A 20,783-nucleotide genomic window follows, 5' to 3' on the forward strand; every position below is an offset into this window, starting at 1 on the left:
CTTAGGCCAGGGATGGAACGCCCATCCTCGAGGAGACAACATCAGGTCCTTAACCCCATGAGCCACAATAGGAACTCCTGTAGTGTGGATTTTAATAAGTAGGTGACTGTTTTTCATTAATTTGGTCCTTCGTTCTGAGGTATGAACACAGTTTAACAGTGAGCTTAGAGGCAGATAAATCCATATTTGATTAGCTTCTGTCCTAAGGGAATTTTGATTAATGACTGGAGTTGATTATATTGCTCCTTGAGCAAGAAATATTGAGTTGTGAAGAAATCCTTTTCTCTTGAGAATATAGCATTTTGTCTTAGTGATCATATCCTTGTTACCAGGATAGAGCTGTTGACCTGACACGATTAAAAATGTCAATATGGGAGTTCCCGTCGTGGCGCAGTGGTTAACGAATCCGACTAGGAACCATGAGGTTGCGGGTTTGGTCCCTGCCCTTGCTCAGTGGGTTAACGATCCGGCGTTGCCGTGAGCTGTGGTGTAGGTTGCAGACGCGGCTCGGATCCCACATTGCTGTGGCTCTGGCGTAGGCCGGTGGCTACAGCTCCGATTCAACCCCTAGCCTGGGAACCTCCATATGCCGCGGGAGCGGCCCAAGAAATAGCAACAACAACAACAAAAAAAGACAAAAAGACAAAAAAAAGTCAATATGTGCAAAGCCCCCTGCACCCAAGCTTCCAGATGTGACTTACATAGAGGTCAACACTTTCATACATAAATTTGCCTCAGTATATAGGGAAGAATAGAACCTGAAAATACAAGTTTCCAAGTTTGGAATAGGCCTGACAGGAAAACAGTGGGAAGTCCTGGAAGATGTGTTCTCTTTAAGACCTAATATTTGAAACAGTTTTATTTTTATGAATACCTTTTTTTCTGTACCAAACAGGAAATAGAAGTCTTAAGTTTGTATAACATTGTGACCAGGATTTCTTTAAGCATCATAGATTTCATATACTATTGCAATAGATGCTCCAACTCATACTATTTACCACTGTTTTCCCATCTAGCCTCACATTGGAGTTACCTCAAGAGCTTCAGAAAATACAGGTACCTGTGTCCCAGCCACAGCAATTGTGAAGTAATTCTTTTGGAATGTAGTTTAAATCTAAGAATTTTTAAAAGATCTGCAGGTTTTTCAAATGAACAGAAAAGTTGTAGAACTACTGCCATATCATGAAAATTTGAAGCTACCAAAAACTGCTAGTGGATTTTCTGCATCCAGGTTTGTGTGACCCTGAAGCATAAATAAGTGTGGATATGTTACATGAGAGTTTGTCCCCTGTCCCCTTCAGTTCCACCAGTGACACCTGAAGACTCAGTACTTGGGTGCATCTTGTGTGCTAGGCACTGTTCTAAGTAGTGATAGTTTAAAAAGAAAAAACTCCCCGCTCATGGACCAGACATTCTAGGGGGAAGAGTCATCATATATATAATGCCTGGTAATTGTGTTAAAAGCTGAAAGGAAAGGAGGGCAGAGTAAGGAGATGGAAAATGAGTAGAAAGATGGGTGAGCCTTTTACTTCTGAGGTTAAAGAAGGTCTCTCTAAGGAAGTGAGGCAGGCAAAATCTGGAGGCAAGGAGAATAGAACAGACTTCAATTTGACTAGAGAGCATTTGATGCAGTGTGGGAGGGGCTAGGGAATGTTGGCTTTTGGAAGCCATAGTGGAAAATTTGGGAAGGGTTTATATTTAAAGATCTCTTGATGCTATGTGCAAATTTATTCCAGGGGGCCTTGCTGTGAAGATCGGGAGGTAGAGGTACACTAAATTGCTGGCTTAGACAAGGGGGGGTAGCGGTGGAAGTGGTGGCAGATGATAGGACTTTGCCTATGTTTAAAGGTATAGCCATCAGGGGGACTTTGGCCCAGAGATTAGAAAGCAAAGGAATGACAAAGATGACTTGGGGTTTTGGCTTGAGAAAAAAAAGGTTTCTGTTTTGCACTTAGGTTTGAGGTTCCTGATAAATTTCTACTGGGATCCAGCATGAAGTTAAACAAGTTAGGAGAAGGGACAGGAGATAAACATTTGGGAGTTAGCCTATGAAGGGAGTTTAAAGTGATGCAAGGAGTTCCTGCTGTGGTGCAGTGGCATAGAATCTGACTGGTATCCATGAGGATGCAGGTTCAACACCTAGCCTTGCTAAGTGAGTTGGGGATCTGGTGTTTCCATGAGCTGTGGTGTAGGACTCAGACGTGGCTTGGATCCTGCATTGCTGTGGGCTATGTTGTAGGGTGGCTGCTGTAGCTCCCATTCAACCCCTAGCCTGGGAACTTCCATGTGCCACAGGTGTAGCCCTAAAAGGCAAAAAAAAAAAAAAAAAAGTCATGTGATTGAAATCATTCATGTAACTAGATCTGCTCAAATTTTAGTATGCATGTGAGTCACCTAATTTTCTGAAAATGCAGATTCTGATTCAATAGGTCTTTCGTGGGTCCCGAGATCCATCATTTCTAACAGGCTCCTCGGTGATGCTGACGCTTCTGGCTCAGGGACCCACATAGTGAGCAGCAACCAAGCAAGCAGAAGAGGGAGGCGAGGGCCTTGTGGTACCCCAACATTTGAAAGGGGGAGAAGCCAGCAAAAGAGACCAAGATCTCAGTAAGATAAAGCTGCATGGAAACAAAAAGTGAAGAGAGTGTTTCAAGGATGGAGTGATCTCTCAAGTGTGGGTCACAGAAGATGAAGACTGAATGAACTGTTTGATGGGGAGATTGTTGTTAAGTTTAACAACAATGAAGTGTTGGTTGGAGTGGATTGAGGGCAGAAGGGGATCAAAGCAGAGCCAGGGACTAATGACAACTCAAATTTTCATGAGAGGGGGAGAGGAAATGGGGTGTCGAGGTGCAGGTTAGCCAGGGAGGATTCTGACTTCGAAGGAAAAAAGAGACTGATTTTGTGCTGATTGGAAAATTCCATCGGAAGAGGACAGAGGGGGGTGCGGGGAGGGTTATTGCAGGAGTAGAATCCCTGTGGGCAGCAAGGCAGGACAGTGTTCTTACTCATTGATTCAAAAATTACTTCTTTATCCAAGTATTTAATACCTGTTATTTACAAGGCGCTATTTTAGGTCCTGAGGTGAAAGCAGTGACCAAAACAAAGCAAAAGTCTGTAATCTAGTGGTGCATAGGTTCTGGAGTGAATGGGTATACATGCAGATAGCTTGCTAAATTTGGCCCTAGGAAAATGGGACCATTCTCTTCTAATAGTTTCCATGTTCCTTGTGAAGGGCTGAGACGGGGAAGGTACTGGAAGTCTGGGAGTTCTAAGAATGCCCACTGAGGAGAAGGCAAGTGAATGGATGACATGTACCAGTAGGAACTGAGGGTCAGCTGGAGTCTGGTCATCCTTTCAGGCGAACTCACTGTGTAGCCTGGATGCAGGTGTGAAAAAAGAGAGCAATGTACAAAATAACTGAAGATTTCAGAATCTCTCCACAGTAAGCCATCCTTTTCATATACCCAGTGGGTGGCTTCCTCTGAGGGACTCTGTCCTCATCTCCCCCACCTGAAATAAGAGGAGCCCGTCTTCAAGGAGAAATTGAATCAAGCCCTTGAATCAAGTCCTTGTGTTTTGATGTCATTCAAATCTATTTTAACTAAAAGACAAGTTATCTTGATGTTACCTTTACCATGGTATCTCACCTCTGTACATCAATTAGAGAAACCAGAGCTCCTTTATCACATCCTAAACGAGAAGGCAGGGCTCTGGACCGGAGTTCCAGATGTGGGCTCCTTTGGTATCCCAGTCAGATCACTTGTCTTTGACCTGCCCTTTGTTCAGCTGTCAAATGAGTTATTTAAGACACAGTTATTCTAAAAGTGTGGTTATTATTCCTCCCCCTTAACCTTACCCATAGGAAGGAGTGCTGGTCCCAAAATTCACTAAGTAGTTTATAAAGTAAAATTAAGCTTTTCATTCGCATGTGTGGTAACTAGACATTTAAGCAGGGTTTTCTAAATGTCAAACACTAGAATGGGCATGGTGGATTTTTGCCACTTTTACAAGTCATTCTTTAATTTTATATTTAAAAATTTGACTTATTCAATATGTTTCTTAAAAAGTGACAGACTTTTTGATGTCAATTTATTTTTAAAAGGGAACATATCACTCTGGTAAACAGAATATCCGTATCCCTTTCTGTGAGTAAAAGATTGTAAAATATCATGAAAACAGCTGTGTTCTCAACTTCCAACTGTGTAATATTGCCTGTGAAAATGGAGCCCAGAGTCTACCTCCCTTTTTGAAAAAGTGTACTTAGTAAAATGTGTGTATGTGTGTGTGTCTTCGGTAAAGGTAAAAAAGACATAAACACCAAACCGAGTCTTTCTACATGATGTAATCAAAAGGTGTTTTTTTTGTTTTTTTTGTTTTTTTTTTTGTCTTTTAGGGCTGTACCTGAAGCATATGGATGTTCCCAGGCTAGGGGTCGAATCGGAGCTGTAGCTGCCAGACTATACCACAGCCACAGCAATGCAGGATCCAAGCCGCATCTGTGGCCTACACCACAGCTCACAGCAACGCCAGATCTCTGACACACTGAGCAAGGCCAGGGATCGAAACTGCGTCCTCATGGATACGAGTCAGATTCGTTTCCGCTGAGCCACAACAGAAACACCTCGAGAGCGTTTTGAGCACTACTAAACCATCCTATTCTGGGATACATTTTATGCAACAGAAGATTAACCACTGCAGTTTCAGTCCTGTCCATCAGTAGAAAATAGAAATGTTAACATGTCTTAATTTAAAGGCCTGTATCTAGCTACTTGCAGATGGAATATGCCATTTAATCAAGGTTTCTGCAAACTCTGTGAGGTGTTGGCCATCATGATCTGTACCATTATGAGAGTAACTGACATTATCCTGACTCCACAGGAGTTTTATTTTTGTCTGTTTTCTAATCTGAGGTTAAAAAAAAACTGCAGCCCCTCCAGGGTCACTCTGTGGGAGTTGAGAGAGATTTCCTGGGCAGACTTGTCATTGTTGGGCCCATACACCCAAAGAGATCCTGAAAATTTTCCAAATAACTTCCTCAGTTATTCCTAACCCATCTGTTGGTGAGTTCTTGCTTTAGCAGTCTCCATTATTTTTAGAAAACTCCAATTTTTTTCCTAACTGGATAACGCCACCATGTCCATGCCTGCTGTAAACAGTGAAGGAATGAGACGTTTGGTGTAATGGTGTGTTTTGCTATGTTGGGTAGCTGTGCACCTTTAAGTTTTTCACATCTGAATTATATTGGATAAAAATTGCTCCGATTTCTTGGAGTTCCTGTCATGGCTCAGCGGAAACGAATCTGACTAGCATCCATGAGGACACAGGTTCCATCCCCAGCCCTCTCTCAGTGGGTTAAGGATCCAGCATTGCTGTGAGCTGTGGTGTAGGTTGCAGACATGGCTCAGATCTGGTGTTGCCGTGGCTGTGGTGGAGGCCAGCGGCAGCTACAGCTCCGATTCGACCCCTAGCTCGGGAACCTCCATATGCCATGGGTGGGGACCTAAAAAGAAAAAAAAAATGACAAAAAAAAATTGCTCCGATATCTTAAATAGGTCCTTCGGCCCTTTTTGGCATTTGGTAGGAATAAACAAAGCTTTGACATCCTTATCTTTTGAGTCTGCCCATCGTTATCGATGCAGCGATATCCTTCGATCTTGCCCCAGGAGGGAGGACTCTTCTTCCCTCTACTTGCCTCAGACTGGTTTTTAAAATAAATGTGGCCGCTTTGAATGACTTTTATTCTTCCTTGCTTCTAAAACTCTTACCTAGTAGCTTGTAATCCCTCTTTTAGTTTATGTTATGTGTTGGAAAACCATCTGGTCAAATTTGGGTCTAGCTTAAAAGTGAGTGGATTCTAAGAGAGGCTCTAGCACCTGAGCATCAATATGTGGTTTTGGAATTTTTTTTTTTTTTTGGTCTTTTTAGGGCCCCACCTGCAGTATATGGAAGTTCCCAGGCAAGGGGTTGAAAGAGAGCTGCATCTGTGACCACAGCTCACGACACCGTTGGATCCTTAACCCACTGAGCAAGGCCAAGGATTGAACCATCATCCTCCTTGAACCCTCCTAGTCAGATGCTTATCCATCTGTGCCACAATATGAACTCCAGGATTTTTAAAAAATATGTGGATTTTTTTTTCCTTCCCTGTTCCTGGCTGTCTTCAGATTTAGCACTGTTTTGCTGTATCCTTGCTTTGAATAGCAATATCTAATTGCTTTATTTGACTGGGGTCCTTAGCTTATTTATATAGTACACTAATCTTAGAAACTTCCCACATATAAACAACGGTGTTGGGCCAACTGGCTAGTTTTCTCCCCAGTTTTAGGTGAGTGATGTGGGATCATGGCCTCAGTGGGAAGGAATGATTTTGGTTCCAAGAGATGAACTTGTTGTTTTACTTACCAAGGATGTAACATGGTAGCAGATAACAATTCCAGGCCTTCAAAACAGACTTTTATTGTCCTTTTGTGCCTTCCTGAGACACAACATTCTCCAAATGGCAGAAAGTTTCTTCTGTGATCTTTAGGCCACGTTTGCCTTTTGGCCATTATAAACTTACATTTCCCATCAATTTGAAAAAGGTAAATCATACAAATAATTATATGCATGAAAAAAGCTGTATTCCTAATTCATAATATATATTAAAACCTAATTCAGTTTCTTTAAAAGGTATGTCAAAAGTTTAACTCTAAAGTCGTTGGTTAAAATATAAATGAACGTTCATTTTAAGAGAAAATGAAATCTCTCTTAATTCATATTTCTTATTTCTTAATTTTCTACAACTGGAAACATTGCATTTAATCATGTTAAAATAAGAATATTAATACTTAAAAAGCTGCCTTAGGGGAAGCAAAGAGATATGTTAGATAAATTCCCACAGATGAAGAAAAGTGACTATAAACCACAGCAAAAGAGCGATTGGAAAGTCACTCAGTTTTTACTACAAAGTTTGTTGTAGTTTTCACCCTGAATTTATGGTGCTTGAGTACTGCTTTGAATATTTTCTACCTCTACCTCAGTTTAGCATTCCTTCAGGATAATTCTGACTAAATTTAAGATGTCTTTGAGTGGGGCTTTTGTAATTGCACCATGCGAAATAAAGAAGCTGTCCAAGGCTGGTTAAGAGAAGGGAAAAATATAGAAGGATCTAAATTATTGTCTTTCTATTTGTCTTTATTAAAATTCATGTTAAATTAATTAGATTTCTCTTTCTGGTAGTAGATTAAATTATTAATCATCCAGAACTAAGATATTAAACGTTTTTTTAAAAAACATCACTCTCACGTCATTTGAAGATCTGAAACAAGACTTCCGTCCTTTTGTGCTAACAAGAGTGCATTTAGGGTTGTGGATAGGCACTTTCATGAAGAAGTACTTTGTGAGAGAGTTTGCAGTACCTGCTCAAATACTTTAACAGGTGGTTAAATACTTTAAATAACTTAGCAGGTGGTTTGTAAATCCAGGGAGTTGCAAAATAGTAGTGAAAGGTATGTTTCTTTTTTCTTTTATTTCTTTCTTTTTTTTTTTTCTGGTTTTTGCCTTTTCTAGGGCCGCTTCTGAGGCATATGGAGATTCCCAGGCTAGGGGTCGAATTGGAGCTGTAGCCACTGGCCTATGCCAGAGCCACAGCAACGAGGGATCCGAGCCGCGTCTGCGACCTACACCACAACTCTCAGCAACACCGGATCCTTAACCCACTGAGCAAGGCCCAGGATCAAACCTGCAACCTCATGGTTCCTAGTCAGATTTGTTAACCACTGTGCCACAACGGGAACTCCTCTTTTTTCTTTTTTAAACTACTTTACATATAGGATCATAAAAGATGATTTGCTGGAGGATTACTTTGTTTGTTTCTTATATCAGATACTTGACTCTTTCTTTTACCTGTAAGATTTCACTGAGGTCTGTCCTTCTGAGGGGCAAGGAGGCAAAAGTTATACTATAAAAGAGAATATTATTGTACATGATCATTTGCTAAGTAATCCCCAGGCATAAACAGTGTCATATGTTTCCTTGATGTGTTTTCCCATTTCAGCTCTACCTCATCCTGACTCTTAACATTAATAAGACAATTCAAAGATGATTTAAATAGCCTGAAAAGGTAATTTGTAAAAGCATAGTGCACAGAACGAGAAGGGCATTCCTGTGGTAACTGGGCAATACCCTCTGTCTTGGGGTGGAGTTATGCCCCAGACCAGAGTTTCCCAAAGTGTTCTGTGGATCCTGGAGTGCTAATTGGCCCAAGAAAACTGGGATCCTTCACATGTTACACCCCACCTCTTGGAAATTCAGAAGGTACATGTTAGAGGTTTGGGGAAGATTTCTGGGAGATTCCATCGTGGCTCAGCAGAAATGAATCTGACTAGTGTCCATGAGGATGCAGGTTCAATCCCTGGCCTCACTCAGTCATTACCGGAAGCTGTGATGTAGGTCACAGACGTGGCTCAGATCTGGTGTTGCTGTGGCTCTGGTGTAGGCCAGTGGCTGCAGCTCCAATTTGACCCCTAGCCTGGGAACCTCCATATGCCTCAGGGGTGGCCCTAAAAAGACAAAAAAAAAAAAAAGATTTCTCAGATATTATATCTACTCATACTTATAACACCCACTTCCCGTATAATACCTACTTATATCCCTAGGAAGTAGGGCGCCTTTCAAACTTTTTGAGAATATTGCCCTAAACCATAACATGAAAAGATGGATCATATTCAAATATACTGGGACGAGTTCCCATTGACTCAGTGGATTAAGAACCTGACTAGGAGTTCCTGTCTTGGCTCAGTGGTTAACGAATCTGACTGGGAACCATGAGGTTGCGGGTTCGATCCCTGCCCTTGCTCAGTGGGTTAAGGATCCGGTATTGCCATGAGCTGTGGTATAGGTTGCAGACATGGCTCAGATCCCACGTTGCTGTGGCTCTGGTGTAGGCCAGCAGCTACAGCTCCAATTCGACCCCTAGCCTGGGAACCTCCATATGCCGTGGGAGCGGCCCAAGAAATGGCAAAAAGACAAAAAAAAAAAAACAACAAAAAACAAAAAAACAAAACCTGACTAGTGTCCATGAGGATATGGGGTTTGAACCCTAGCTCAGTGGGTTAAGCATATGGCATGGCCACAAGCTGTGACCTACATTGAAGCTCACAGCAACACCAGATATTTAGCCCACTGAGTGGAGCCAGAGATCGAACCCGAATCCCCATGGATACTTAGGTTCGTTACCACTGAGCCACGATGGGAACTCCTTAAATTATATTCTAAATAAGGATGAAATTTGAAAAAAATTAGTGTGAGATTGGTAACAATTAATTATTAAGTGGAAAATGATGAGGATTGTGAAAGATTAAAATAGGCTGAAAGTTGTACACAGAGCAGATTTTTTTTTAAAGGATGACACCAGGGTTACCACATGGCGCATCAGGTTAAGAATCTGATATTGTCACTGCAATATTGATTCCTGGCCCCAGAACATCTACATGCTGCAGGTGTGGCAAAAAAAAAGTTTAAAAAGGAAGCCAGGACTTGAGTGTAATAACAGAACTTGAGTGCAAGACCTATTTTACATATCTTCAATTTAAAGCTAAAAGAAAAGTAAATACTAAATGAAAAATGAATAAAAAGCAGGTTCATATGAGAAAAATGTGTTTTCCAAGGAGCTCATCAGGCAATGCTATTGCAATACAGAGTAACACAGTTCAATCAGCCTTTTTATATCTCAAAGTGCTCTTCAGGAGATAGGCTAGGAAATGTGAGGGGGTAGTTTTAATGTGAAAAAGCAAAAACAAAAAGCCTTTCTCTCCCAGCAGTACAGCCTGGGTGACCAAAAGCTCTTCACTATCACAGTGAATGGCCAAACATGAGTAACCATGACAACAGTCTCCATAATGGTTAGCAGTGTGTCTCTTAGAAAAGGATGTACTTCAAGGTCAAACTCTACCTTTGTAGTCTAAATCCTTCCACTAGACTGTAAGCTCCTGAAGAGTGGGATCTTCGTTTTCTTTGCTTACTTATTCCAAGTGTCCAAAGTGGTGCCTGGTACTTGGCAGGCCCTCAAGAGATTTTTTATTTTTTGCCACACCCTCAACATGCAGAGGTTCCCAGGCCAGGGATCAAACCTGTGCCCCAGTGTGACCTGAGCAACAGCAGTGACAATGCTGGATCCTTAATGCTCCAAGCCATGAGGGAACTCCCTCAAGATTTATTTTTTGAACAAGTGAACAAATGAATTGAAGTAAATACTTATGCTTTATCCTTACTATGTATAATATGTGTGTATAGTTTTTCACCTCATCTACAGAAAGAATTGACCAAGATCCACTAAAGAGTGAAAGCCTGAATTTTCAGGTAATAGTAATGACAAAATTTGAAATATTGCAAGAATTACCAAAATGTGAGACAGAGAGAAGAAGTGAGCAAATGCTGCTGATATAATGACTCAGACTTGGTTGAGGTAGGGCTGCCATCAACCTTCAGTTTGTAAAAACAAAAACAAAAACAAAACAGTATCTGCCAAGCTCAATAAAGCAAAGTGCAACAAAATGAGGTCTGCCTGTGTTTAATTTGTGATTCTCTGTTACCAATGAATTTGAGTATTTATCTACTTAGGAACTATACAGATTTTTGCTTTTGTGGATTGTATGTTCAAATCCATTACATATTTACCATTGGGTTTATTGTCCTCTTGTTGATTTGCAGGAGTTTCTAAAATAGTTAAGATATTAGTTTAGACCAATATCGATAATATTGTCTAATTTGTGACCTGTCTGTCAGTTTTATTCGTGGTGTTCTTTGTTGAATCAAAACCTTTAACTTTGATGTCACCACATTTATGTTTTTTGCCTTATGATTTATGCTCTTGGGGATTTGTTTAAGAAATTTTATCCTCATCTCTAATTCACAAAGATACTCTCCTAAACTGAACTCAACAGCTTTTATCATTTACACCCACGATTTCAGTTCCTATAGAGTCTATCTTAGTACATGGTCTAAGGTTGGAACCCCATTTCTGTTTTCTTCATAGATCTCTTTTTCTATGCAGTGTGATGCCACACACACCAATTTCTCCACTCTCTGCTAGTTTCTTTCTTTTTGTCTTAAAAGTGAAAATGCTGGAGTTCCTGTTGTGGCTCAGCATGTTACAAACACAAATAGTATCCACAAGGATGTAGGTTCGATCCCTGGCCTCAGTCAGTGGGTTAAGGATCTGAGTTGCTGTGAGCTGTGGTGTAGGTCACAGACGCAGCTCAAATCTGGTGTGGCTATGGCTGTGGTGCAGGCTGGCAGCTTCAGCTCCAGTTCCACCCCTAGCCTGGGAACTTCCATATGCCTCAGGTGTGGCCCTAAAAAACAAACATAAAATAAAATAAAATAAAATAAATAAAAGTGCAAATAGTGACGTCTCCTTCTATCCTGGGAATAGAATAAGCAAAGATAAATTTATCCCTGGTCAGTCTTAAAGGCTATGAACTGGTCCCTCTTCCTGGTGAGCTTCTAATCCTTACCAAAAAAAAAAAAAAAAAAAAAAGCTGTGGTTAAAGACAATGACAACATCCAAACGGAACTTTTTCTCTCTTTTGGGACACTGGAAAGCAGGCCAGCTCTATTTTCTAATAGAGGCAGTAAGTGAAACATGCTTGCCTGTGCTTGCAAAACAGTGTTTGGGAATGCTCTCTTGTGACTAGGTGAAAAAGTTTTGCAGAATTTCTCATACTTTGTACTAGTTCCTTTGTTACAAATTCTATTAATCATCCTTGGGGAATGTAACAGCCCAGGCCTTGCAACATCATGTTCTTAGAACAGTTAGCAACACTTTATCAAGCCAAGATTTTCCCTGATCAAGGAGAGCTCACAGATGGCAGATAGCTTAGAAGCCCCTAAAAGGTCTTTTCCATGGGTCCTTCCTGTCCTATACTGCCTTCACTTTTTCCCATGGGATGAGTCCTGACAGGCACAATACTCTTAATATATGGTAAGTCCTCCTATTTAGCATTTTCCTATTTAGCATTTCCTATAGGAAAGTGAAAGAAGGGAGCTTGTGTCTTTCTGTCTTAGCAGTGTCATAGAACTAGTGAGATAGTGACATTCCATCCACTAGTGACAATAGCCCCCGGCAAGCCATTATTCACAAATGTGAAGCAGATGTTGTATTAAATTTTAAAATAATACTGGATAAGATTGCCTCAATTCAGTTGGGTCTTGATAAAAATGGTCTTCAAATTGAATTCGCTCCCAATTTGCCGTAGTTCATTGAGTCCAAAATGACAATTCTAGTCCTCATGAAATTTACCAAGCATTATATTTTGATATGTGCTAATTTTTTTGGTCTTTTTATTTTTTTAGGGCCGCACCCATGGCATATGGAGGTTTCCAGGCTAGGGGTTGAATTGGAGCTTCAGCTGCCAGCCTATGCCAGAGCCACAGCAACGCCAGAGCCGAGCCGCATCTGTGACCTACACCACAACTCACGGCAACGCCGGATCCTTAACCCACTGAGTAAAGCCAAGAATTGAACCTGCAACCTCATGGTTCCTAGTTGGATTTGTTTGCACTGCACCACAACAGGAAATCCTGGGTAATTTTTATCAGTCAAAAAAAAAAAAAATGTCATTATTTAGGTTCTCATGGCTTAGTAGGCAGTTGCCCTCAGAAGGGCAATGTTGGCCATTTAACTTGCTCGAATTTAGTTGGTTCACGTACTCTCTTTGCCCAACCTTTAAAGTGCCCAGTCTTTTCAGACTGTCAGGCAATGGTCCAACAGGGTACCTGACTATTCCTGCAAGAGAGGTGGATGTCTTTTCCTGAGTCTCAATGAACAAGATTCCAGACATGGGAGTACAGCCAGTAAAATACACTCTTTGGAAACTCGGGGCATACATACAAGGGATGCAGGGGTGCTGGTGGGAGTGTGCAGTAAGAGGAGAGGGTGATTACGGAATGCAGTATAACCAAAAGAACAAGGGTGAACCAACCCCTGCGAGGGTATATCTGCGTGTTGTAATTTTCCAGGTAGATCTTGGTTCTTAGCCAAAATTTGGGCTCTGTAAATATTTTTAAACAGTGAAGTTTGGGAAATAGTTTTTTATCTGATTCTTTTAATAATTCTCTACCAATTCTTTTTTCTTCTGGGACTTACAAATGATGTATTTACCATGACCCACATTTATGAGCACGTATGAACAAGTGTTTTCATTCCTGCAGTTTTTCATGTACAAGGCACAGTCCTCTGACCTAAGAGAAGGCTTAGCTCTTGTCTAATGCTGACTAGAATTTCCCACCTCATCCCACCATCTACAAGACAGACGTGAATGCATATTTAATACTGAATATTTCCCCCGATAATAAAAATATTCAATCTGTACTTGTGCGTTGCTGAAGTCCTTCCCCCCCCCCCCCAACACACGGCATATGGAAGCTCCCAGGCCAGAGACTGAATCCAAGCTGTAGCTGTGAATTATACCTCAGCTGCAGTAGCGCTGGATCCTTAACCCACTGCCTCAGGTCAGGGATTGAACCTCTGCTTCCACAGAGACCCGAGGCACTGTAGTTGGATCCTTAACCCACTGTGCCACAGTGGGAACTTCCAGTTTTGGGTTTTAGCTATGCAATTCCACCATCATTTAAAAATGTGCTGTCCAGTATGGTAGCCTCATATGGCCACTAAGCATGTGCAATGGGGCTCGTCCCAAGTGAGATGTGCTTAGACATGAAGTACAAGCGGATTGTAAAAACCTGTTTTTTTAAAAAGAGTGTAAAATATCTCAGTAATTTTTTTTTTTTAAGAGCTGTTCAGCCTATGGAAGTTTCCGGGCTAGGGGGTCAAATCAAAGTTGCAGCTGCCAGCCTATGCCACAGCCACAGCAGCACAAGTTCCAAGCCTCCTTTTTGACCTACACCACAGCCCACGGCCACCCTAGCTCTTTAACCCACTGAGTGAGGCCAGGGATGGAACCCAGTTCCCCATGGATACTAGTCGGTTTCATTATAGCTGAGGCATGACGGGAATGCCTCAATAATAGTTTTTATATTGAGTACATGTACAGGTAGTAATATCTTGGATTAAATAAACTATATTATTAAAGTTAATCTTATTTCTTTTGACTTTTTCAAGTATGCTACTAGAATATTTAGAATCACCTTTGTGGCTCCCATATTTCTAATCGACAGCACTGATCTAGAAGCTGGCTTTGGGTCTCCTGGCATCAATTCCTTGTTGCCCAGTTACCTCATCAGAGCACTTGATCTCACCTGCATTGGTGTGAGGAACTAACCACCTCCCTCAGATGTCATCCAATTAAGCAACTGGGTGTTAGTAAAGATTCAAGCCACTGACTAGCTTCTGATCACAGCCTCTCTGCCTGGGAAGCCAGCTGCCTAAGAGGTTCCTGGACAGGCTTCAAGTTACGTTAACTTCCTGCCAGGGGAACAGAATTGAATTCCAGAGCTTGTGTACATTACAGTCCAAGGCCATTCATTCTCTTCAACTGAAGGTATAACCTTAGCCTAGAGCAGAAAATGTCATGGTGCAAAGTAACAGGATTAGGGGATCAATGTGGAAAAAAAAATCAATTAAAAACCTTTTCATTTTGTGATTCCAGGGTTAAAATTTGATGTCCCCTGGCTTCATGAAGTTACACAGTCGGTATTTCTTGGGCTTTTAGTCCTGACACCCCCTTTTCATGGCTTGATCACTGGGACTTTTTCCATACTTTGCCTTTCATTTAGTCAGAGAGAATTTTGTCTTATTTTAATCTTTTGGTGACTTACAGAGTTATGAGCACCTATCATATTTGAATCAGTGGTTTAACACCAAATTATCTCTTCAAAACAATGCAAAAAAATAGTGTACAGGAAAATATGTGTTTACCCCTCTCCCATTCATTTTCCTCCCTAATAAACCATATACTTTAAAATCTGAATCTGGGGAGTTCCACTTGTGACTCAGTGGTTAGCAAACCCAACTAGCAACCCTGCCCTCACTCAGTGGGTTAAGGATCCGGCGTTGCCGTGAGCTGTGGTGTAGGTCACAGATGTGGCTCGGATGCTGCGTTGCTGTGGCTGTGGTATAGGCTGGCAGCTGCAGCTCCTATTCGACCCCTAGCCTGGGAACCTCCATATGCTGTGGATGTGGCCCTAAAAAGACAAAAAAATAAATAAATAAAATAAAATAAAATCTGAATCTACATCTCTTTCCTAGGAGGAAAGTTTATTTTATTATGTAACTTTTTATTATGGATTCTTTCAAACATACATGACAGAAAAGAGAACCGTATAATGAGTCCCCATATGTCCATTATGCAGTTTTAGTAACTGTCACGGTGTTCCCAGTCTTCTATTTCCACAACATATTTCTTTTTTTCTTTTTTCTTGAGCATTGTGACACAAACCTCAAACTACATGTCTTTTTATAAACAATTCAATGTGCATGTCTAAGGGATAATTAAGAAAAACTTAAAAAAAAATCACCACTCTGACATTTATCACTTAAGGAGATTAATAACCTTTCCTTCAAAATTCTGTAATCATGTACAGTGACAGATGTTAACTTGACATTTTGTGGTGATCATTTCACAATATATGCAAATGTCAAAAACACTATGCTGTATAACTGAAACTAATATAGTGATATATAACAATTAAAAAAAATAAACCATTCCTTAATATAATCTAAATTCAGAGCATATTTGAAATGCCTCATTTGATCTTAAAAATGCCTTTTGACAGGTTGTTTGTTTGAATCAGAATCCAAAAAAGCATCATACCTTCCATTTGGTTGCTGTGTCTCTCTTTTATACTGTAGGAGTTGCTTTTCTACATGCTACATGTATGTAAAAGAAAATAAGTCATTTGACCATGGAATTTCCCACAATCTGTATTAGCTGACTATTTCTCATGGTGTCATTTCATTTGTCCTGCAAACCCGTGTGTTTCCTGTACATGAACTTAGGTTCAAGTCAATAGTGAAGAATCCTTTACAGGAGGTGCCGTGTACTTCTTTTGGCATCACATCACGTGGGACACAATGGCTTATTGTTCCCCTTTGAGAAAGGCCAAGGTGATCATTATGGGCCAGATTGTCAGACTGATCCCTGCATTATGAAGTTTCCCACCAACATTTGTTGAATGGTCTCAGCCTCTGTCAACAGAGGACTGTTTTGTACTCGGGTTATGAGGACACACAGGGCCAGTATTTGCAGCACAGAGCTGTGAGAGGTCGTGGAGAGGAAGACACGTTCTTCACTCTGGTGTGTGCAATATGGCTTTCTCTATGGCCTCTCTGCTCATTCACCCTCTGCCTGCCTCTGGATATGTGGACTTGTCAGAGAAGCACTGGCCTGTGAGAGTAGCAACAGCATTATTCCAACAGAAATCATCCCCAGAGGAGTCGTAGGGATCCATATGGGAAACTAGGATTTTTGTGCTGGAAATTAAAGACAGAAAGGTGACGTGTGTGTGTGTGTGTGTGTGTGTGTGTGTGTGTGAACATGCAGGTAAAATTGGAAAGATTACCTTTCAGCCTGAAATAGTTCTACTACTGTTTTGAGGGTTGAAGGTCTTTTACTTGATGAAATTATGTTTCCTGTGTTTGATAACTAGCCAAACACAGATTTGGCAACTTTGTTTCCCTGCTCTGTTTATTTATTTGTTTATTTTTATTTCCCCAATACATTATTTTTCCACCTACTGTACAGCATGGTGACCCAGTTACACATACATGTATACATTATTTTTTCTCACATTATCATGCTCCATCATAAGTGACTAGACATACTTTCCAGTGCCACACAGCAAGATCTCATTGGTTTTCCTGATCTTTGAAATCAAAAACTCTCAGTCAATTTGCTGCACAGCAGAAATTAACACAACGTTGCAAATCAACTATACTTCAATAAAACAAAATAAGAGTTCTCTGGTGGCCAAGCAGTTAGGGATTCAGCATTGTCACTGCTGCAGTTTGGATCTGGTGTTGCCATGACTGCAGCATAGGCTGCAGCTACAGTTCCATATGCCGCAGGTGTGGCTATAAAAAAAAAATAAATAAAAGAAGAAAAAAGATGAGGGAACACAAAATCTCCTAGGGCATATATAGAATAGTAAGCTACCTTTTTTTTTTTTTTTTTTGGTCATGTCCATGACATGTGGATGTCTCTAGGTCAGGGATCAAACCCCTGCCACAGCAGTGACCTGAGCCATAGCAGTGACAACACTGGATCCTTAACCCACTAGGCCACAAGGGAACTCCTAGTGAGTTACATTTTAAATTTTATGACCAGTTTTAAAAAAACAGGCAGAAGAAGAGAATGAGAGCTATGAATGCAGGAGACAGGGAGACAGAGGGAAGAGGGTTGTTGGAATCTTAGAGACCTGTGTTCACCAGCCCTGAAAATACCGCTTAAAATACAATCAAGTCAGGGTGGAAGGAACATGAATCTGGGAAAAACAGGCCTCTTAAATTTCTCGTCACAGTGTATAAAGAAAGAAGATGGTCCTACTGAATAACTCAATCTAGCAGTTGAAAGCAGAAGACTATACACTATTTTAAACTACAGAAAATGAGAATTTGAAATGCAGGGTATAGAATCCTGAGGCCTATATCATGAATTCGGAATGTGGAAGGATTTTGTGAACCAAAAGAGATCATAGGTCATTATTCAAAATATCAAAGATTGAGGGAGTTCCTGTTGCGGTGCAACAGAAACGAATCTGACTAGTATCCATGAAGACGTGGGTTCCATTCCTGGCCTCGTTCAGTGGGTTAAGGATCCAGCATTGCCGTGAGCTGTGGTGCAGGTTGCAGATGTGGCTCAGATCCCGAGTTGCTGTGGCTGTGGTGTAGGCTGGCAGCTGTAGCTCTGATTCGACCCCTAGCCTGGGAAATTTCATATGCTGTGGGTGCAGCCCTAAAAAGACAAATAAACAAACAAACAAACAAATAAATAAATAAATAAATCAAAGATTGAGAGGGAGAAGGCAGGAGGTTCCCTGGAGGCCCTTATTTTTTCTATTTTTTTATTTTTTGGTGTTTAGGGTTGCACCCATGGCATATGGAAATTCCCAGGGTAGGGGTCAAATTGCTGCAGCTGCCGATGCAACACTGGATCCTTAACCCACTGAGAGAGGCCAGTGGATTAAGGCCAGGGACCAAACCCATGTCCTCACGGATACCAGTTGGGTTTGTTACCACTGAGCCACGACAGGAACTCCCTTGGAGGCCCTTCATAATGTAAGCAGAGCTGTGCACATAGGACTCTTGACTATCACAACGGATAGTCATCTCGAGGAAACACCCAGACACCCAACAGACAGAACTGAAGTCCCCCCGGAGTGAGCCAGAAGCATAATTTTATTTTTTTATTTTTTTTTATCTTTTTGTCTTTTCTAGGGCTGTACCTGTGGCATATGAAGACCAGAGGAGGTAGGCTATGAACACATCTTGAATGGTTTATCACAGAGAGTGCATGCCCTCTCCACCTCAGATTGGGAGACAAGATTTGCCCAGAAAAGGGCGATTCCTGAAAGATGGCTGAAAGTCCAGCTATGTTGAGAAGCAATTTCAAATGCTGTCATTTCCATTAGAGAAACAGAAGGGGGCAAAAAGGTGACAAAGACATTCACGATTCTTAATTGGTTCAACATTCCTCATTTGTGACCCTTTTGGATAGTGTTCAAAAGACTTTTTAGAGCCAGGTTGTTGCTTTCGTAAGTAAAGGCATAGGGTGCCTTGGTGCTTTTCCTAAAGGGTTAAATGAAGGGCAATTTAAGGCCAGAAATTCCCATCCCTGTTTTAGGGACTGCATGAATTAATTTTTTTCAAATCCCCTCTGCTGTTTTGGCTGAAGGCACATGTTGGAGACTCTGTCCATCTCTTCTGCAAGCTGGTCTGAGATCATTTTGAGCTGCCTCTGGAAGGGCTCCGTCAAGTCGCCCGAGACTCCATTTCCATGGGGTGTGTTGCAATAAATTCTCCCAAAGATTGCCTGACAGTCTAAGCAGTGTTACGTAAGAAGATGGAGCTCCATTTGGTGGGGTATCAGTTTGCAGTTGACTTAGCATATTTTCACATGAGCCATAAATCTTGCGGATTCACCCCCTTTCAGGTTGATTTACAAGCCTCAGTTGCCAGGCTCACGCCACACTACACAAGTCTCCCAGTCCTCCAGTCTTCCAAAGGCTTCCATGGGATGCTCAAGTCAGGATTAGACCAGATGTCGGGGAAGAAGAGCAGTAAATTTACAGAGGGGGAGGAGCCTGAGAGCCAGCCTATTTATAACTTTGCCCTTTTTGTCTGTCACATTCTGTACTACCAACACAGCCTTAACCTAAAGTTATTGGTCTAAATTACCCAGTTCTGAAGTGAGACTCTTCCAATATTTAGAGTTAAATTATACAAGCAGACCTCCAAGATATTGCAGGTTTGTGTCCAGATCACTGCAATAAGGCAAATAAGGCAATAAAGTGAGGCCCCCACATTTTTTCGGCTCCCTAGTCATATAAAGTTATGTTTTCACGACACTGTCACCTATTAGGTATGCAAGTCTTACGTCTAAAAGACAGTATACATAATTTGATTAAAAAACACGTTATTTACTTGGTGTTCCCTGGTGGCTCAGCAGGTTAAGGATATTGAGTTGTCACCGCTGTGGTTCAGGCTGCTGCTGTGGTACAGGTTCCCTTCCTGGCCCCAGAAGTTCTGTGTACTGTGGATGTGGCCAAAAAATTACAAATAGAAAAATAGGAGTTCCCGTCGTGGCGCAGTGGTTAATGAATCCGACTAGGAACCATTAGGTTGCGGGTTCGGTCGCTCCTTGCTCAGTGGGTTAACGATCCGTTGTTGCCATGAGCTGTGGTGTAGGTGGCAGACGCGGCTCGGATCCCGCGTTGCCGTGGCTCTGGTGTAGGCCAGTGGCTGCAGCTCCGATTCGACCCCTAGCCTGGGAACCTCCATATGCCGCGGGAGCGGCCCAAGAAATAGAAAAAGACAAAAAAAAAAGATACCTTGTTATACGCTTACCATCATCTGAGACTTCAGCAATTTTTTTTTTTTTTTTTTTTTTGCTGACAGAGGGTCTTGCCTTGTCATTAATGGCTGCTGACTGATCAGGGTGGTGGTTGCTGAAGAATGGGGTGACTTTCACAATGTCTTTTTTTTTTTTTTTTGTCTTTCTGCCATTTTTTGGGCCGCTCCTGTGGCATATGGAGGTTCCCAGGCTACGGGTCTAATCAGATCCATAGTCGCCAGCCAGAGCCACAGCAACACGGGATCCGAGCCGAGCGTCTGCCACCTACACCACAGCTCACAGCAATGCCGGATACTTGACCCACTGACTGAGCAAGGCCAGGGATCGAACCCAAAACCTCAGGGTTCCTAGTCGGATTTGTTAACCACTACGCCACGATGGGAACTCCTTCACAATTTCTTAACATAAGACAATGAAGTTTGCCCCACTGACACCTCCTTTCACTTGAACACTTAGAGGTCACTGTATGGTTACCAACTGGCCTAATTTCAATGTTGTGTCTCAGGGACTAAGGAGGCCTGAGGACAGGGAGGGAGATGAGGAACAGCCGGTTAGAGGAGTCGGAATACACACACTCTTTATTAAGTTTGCCGTCTTATAGCTGGGGAGCCATGAACCACAAGCACATAAGATCACCATAACACAGATCACCAGAACAAATATATAATAATGAAAGAGTTTGAGATATTGAGAGAATTACCAAAATGTGACACAGAGACCCAAAGTGAGCAAACGCCTTTAGAAAAATGATGCCAATAGACTTGCTTAACA

The sequence above is a fragment of the Phacochoerus africanus genome, chromosome 3 (genome assembly GCF_016906955.1).
Source record: "Phacochoerus africanus isolate WHEZ1 chromosome 3, ROS_Pafr_v1, whole genome shotgun sequence".
NCBI lineage: Eukaryota > Metazoa > Chordata > Mammalia > Artiodactyla > Suidae > Phacochoerus > Phacochoerus africanus.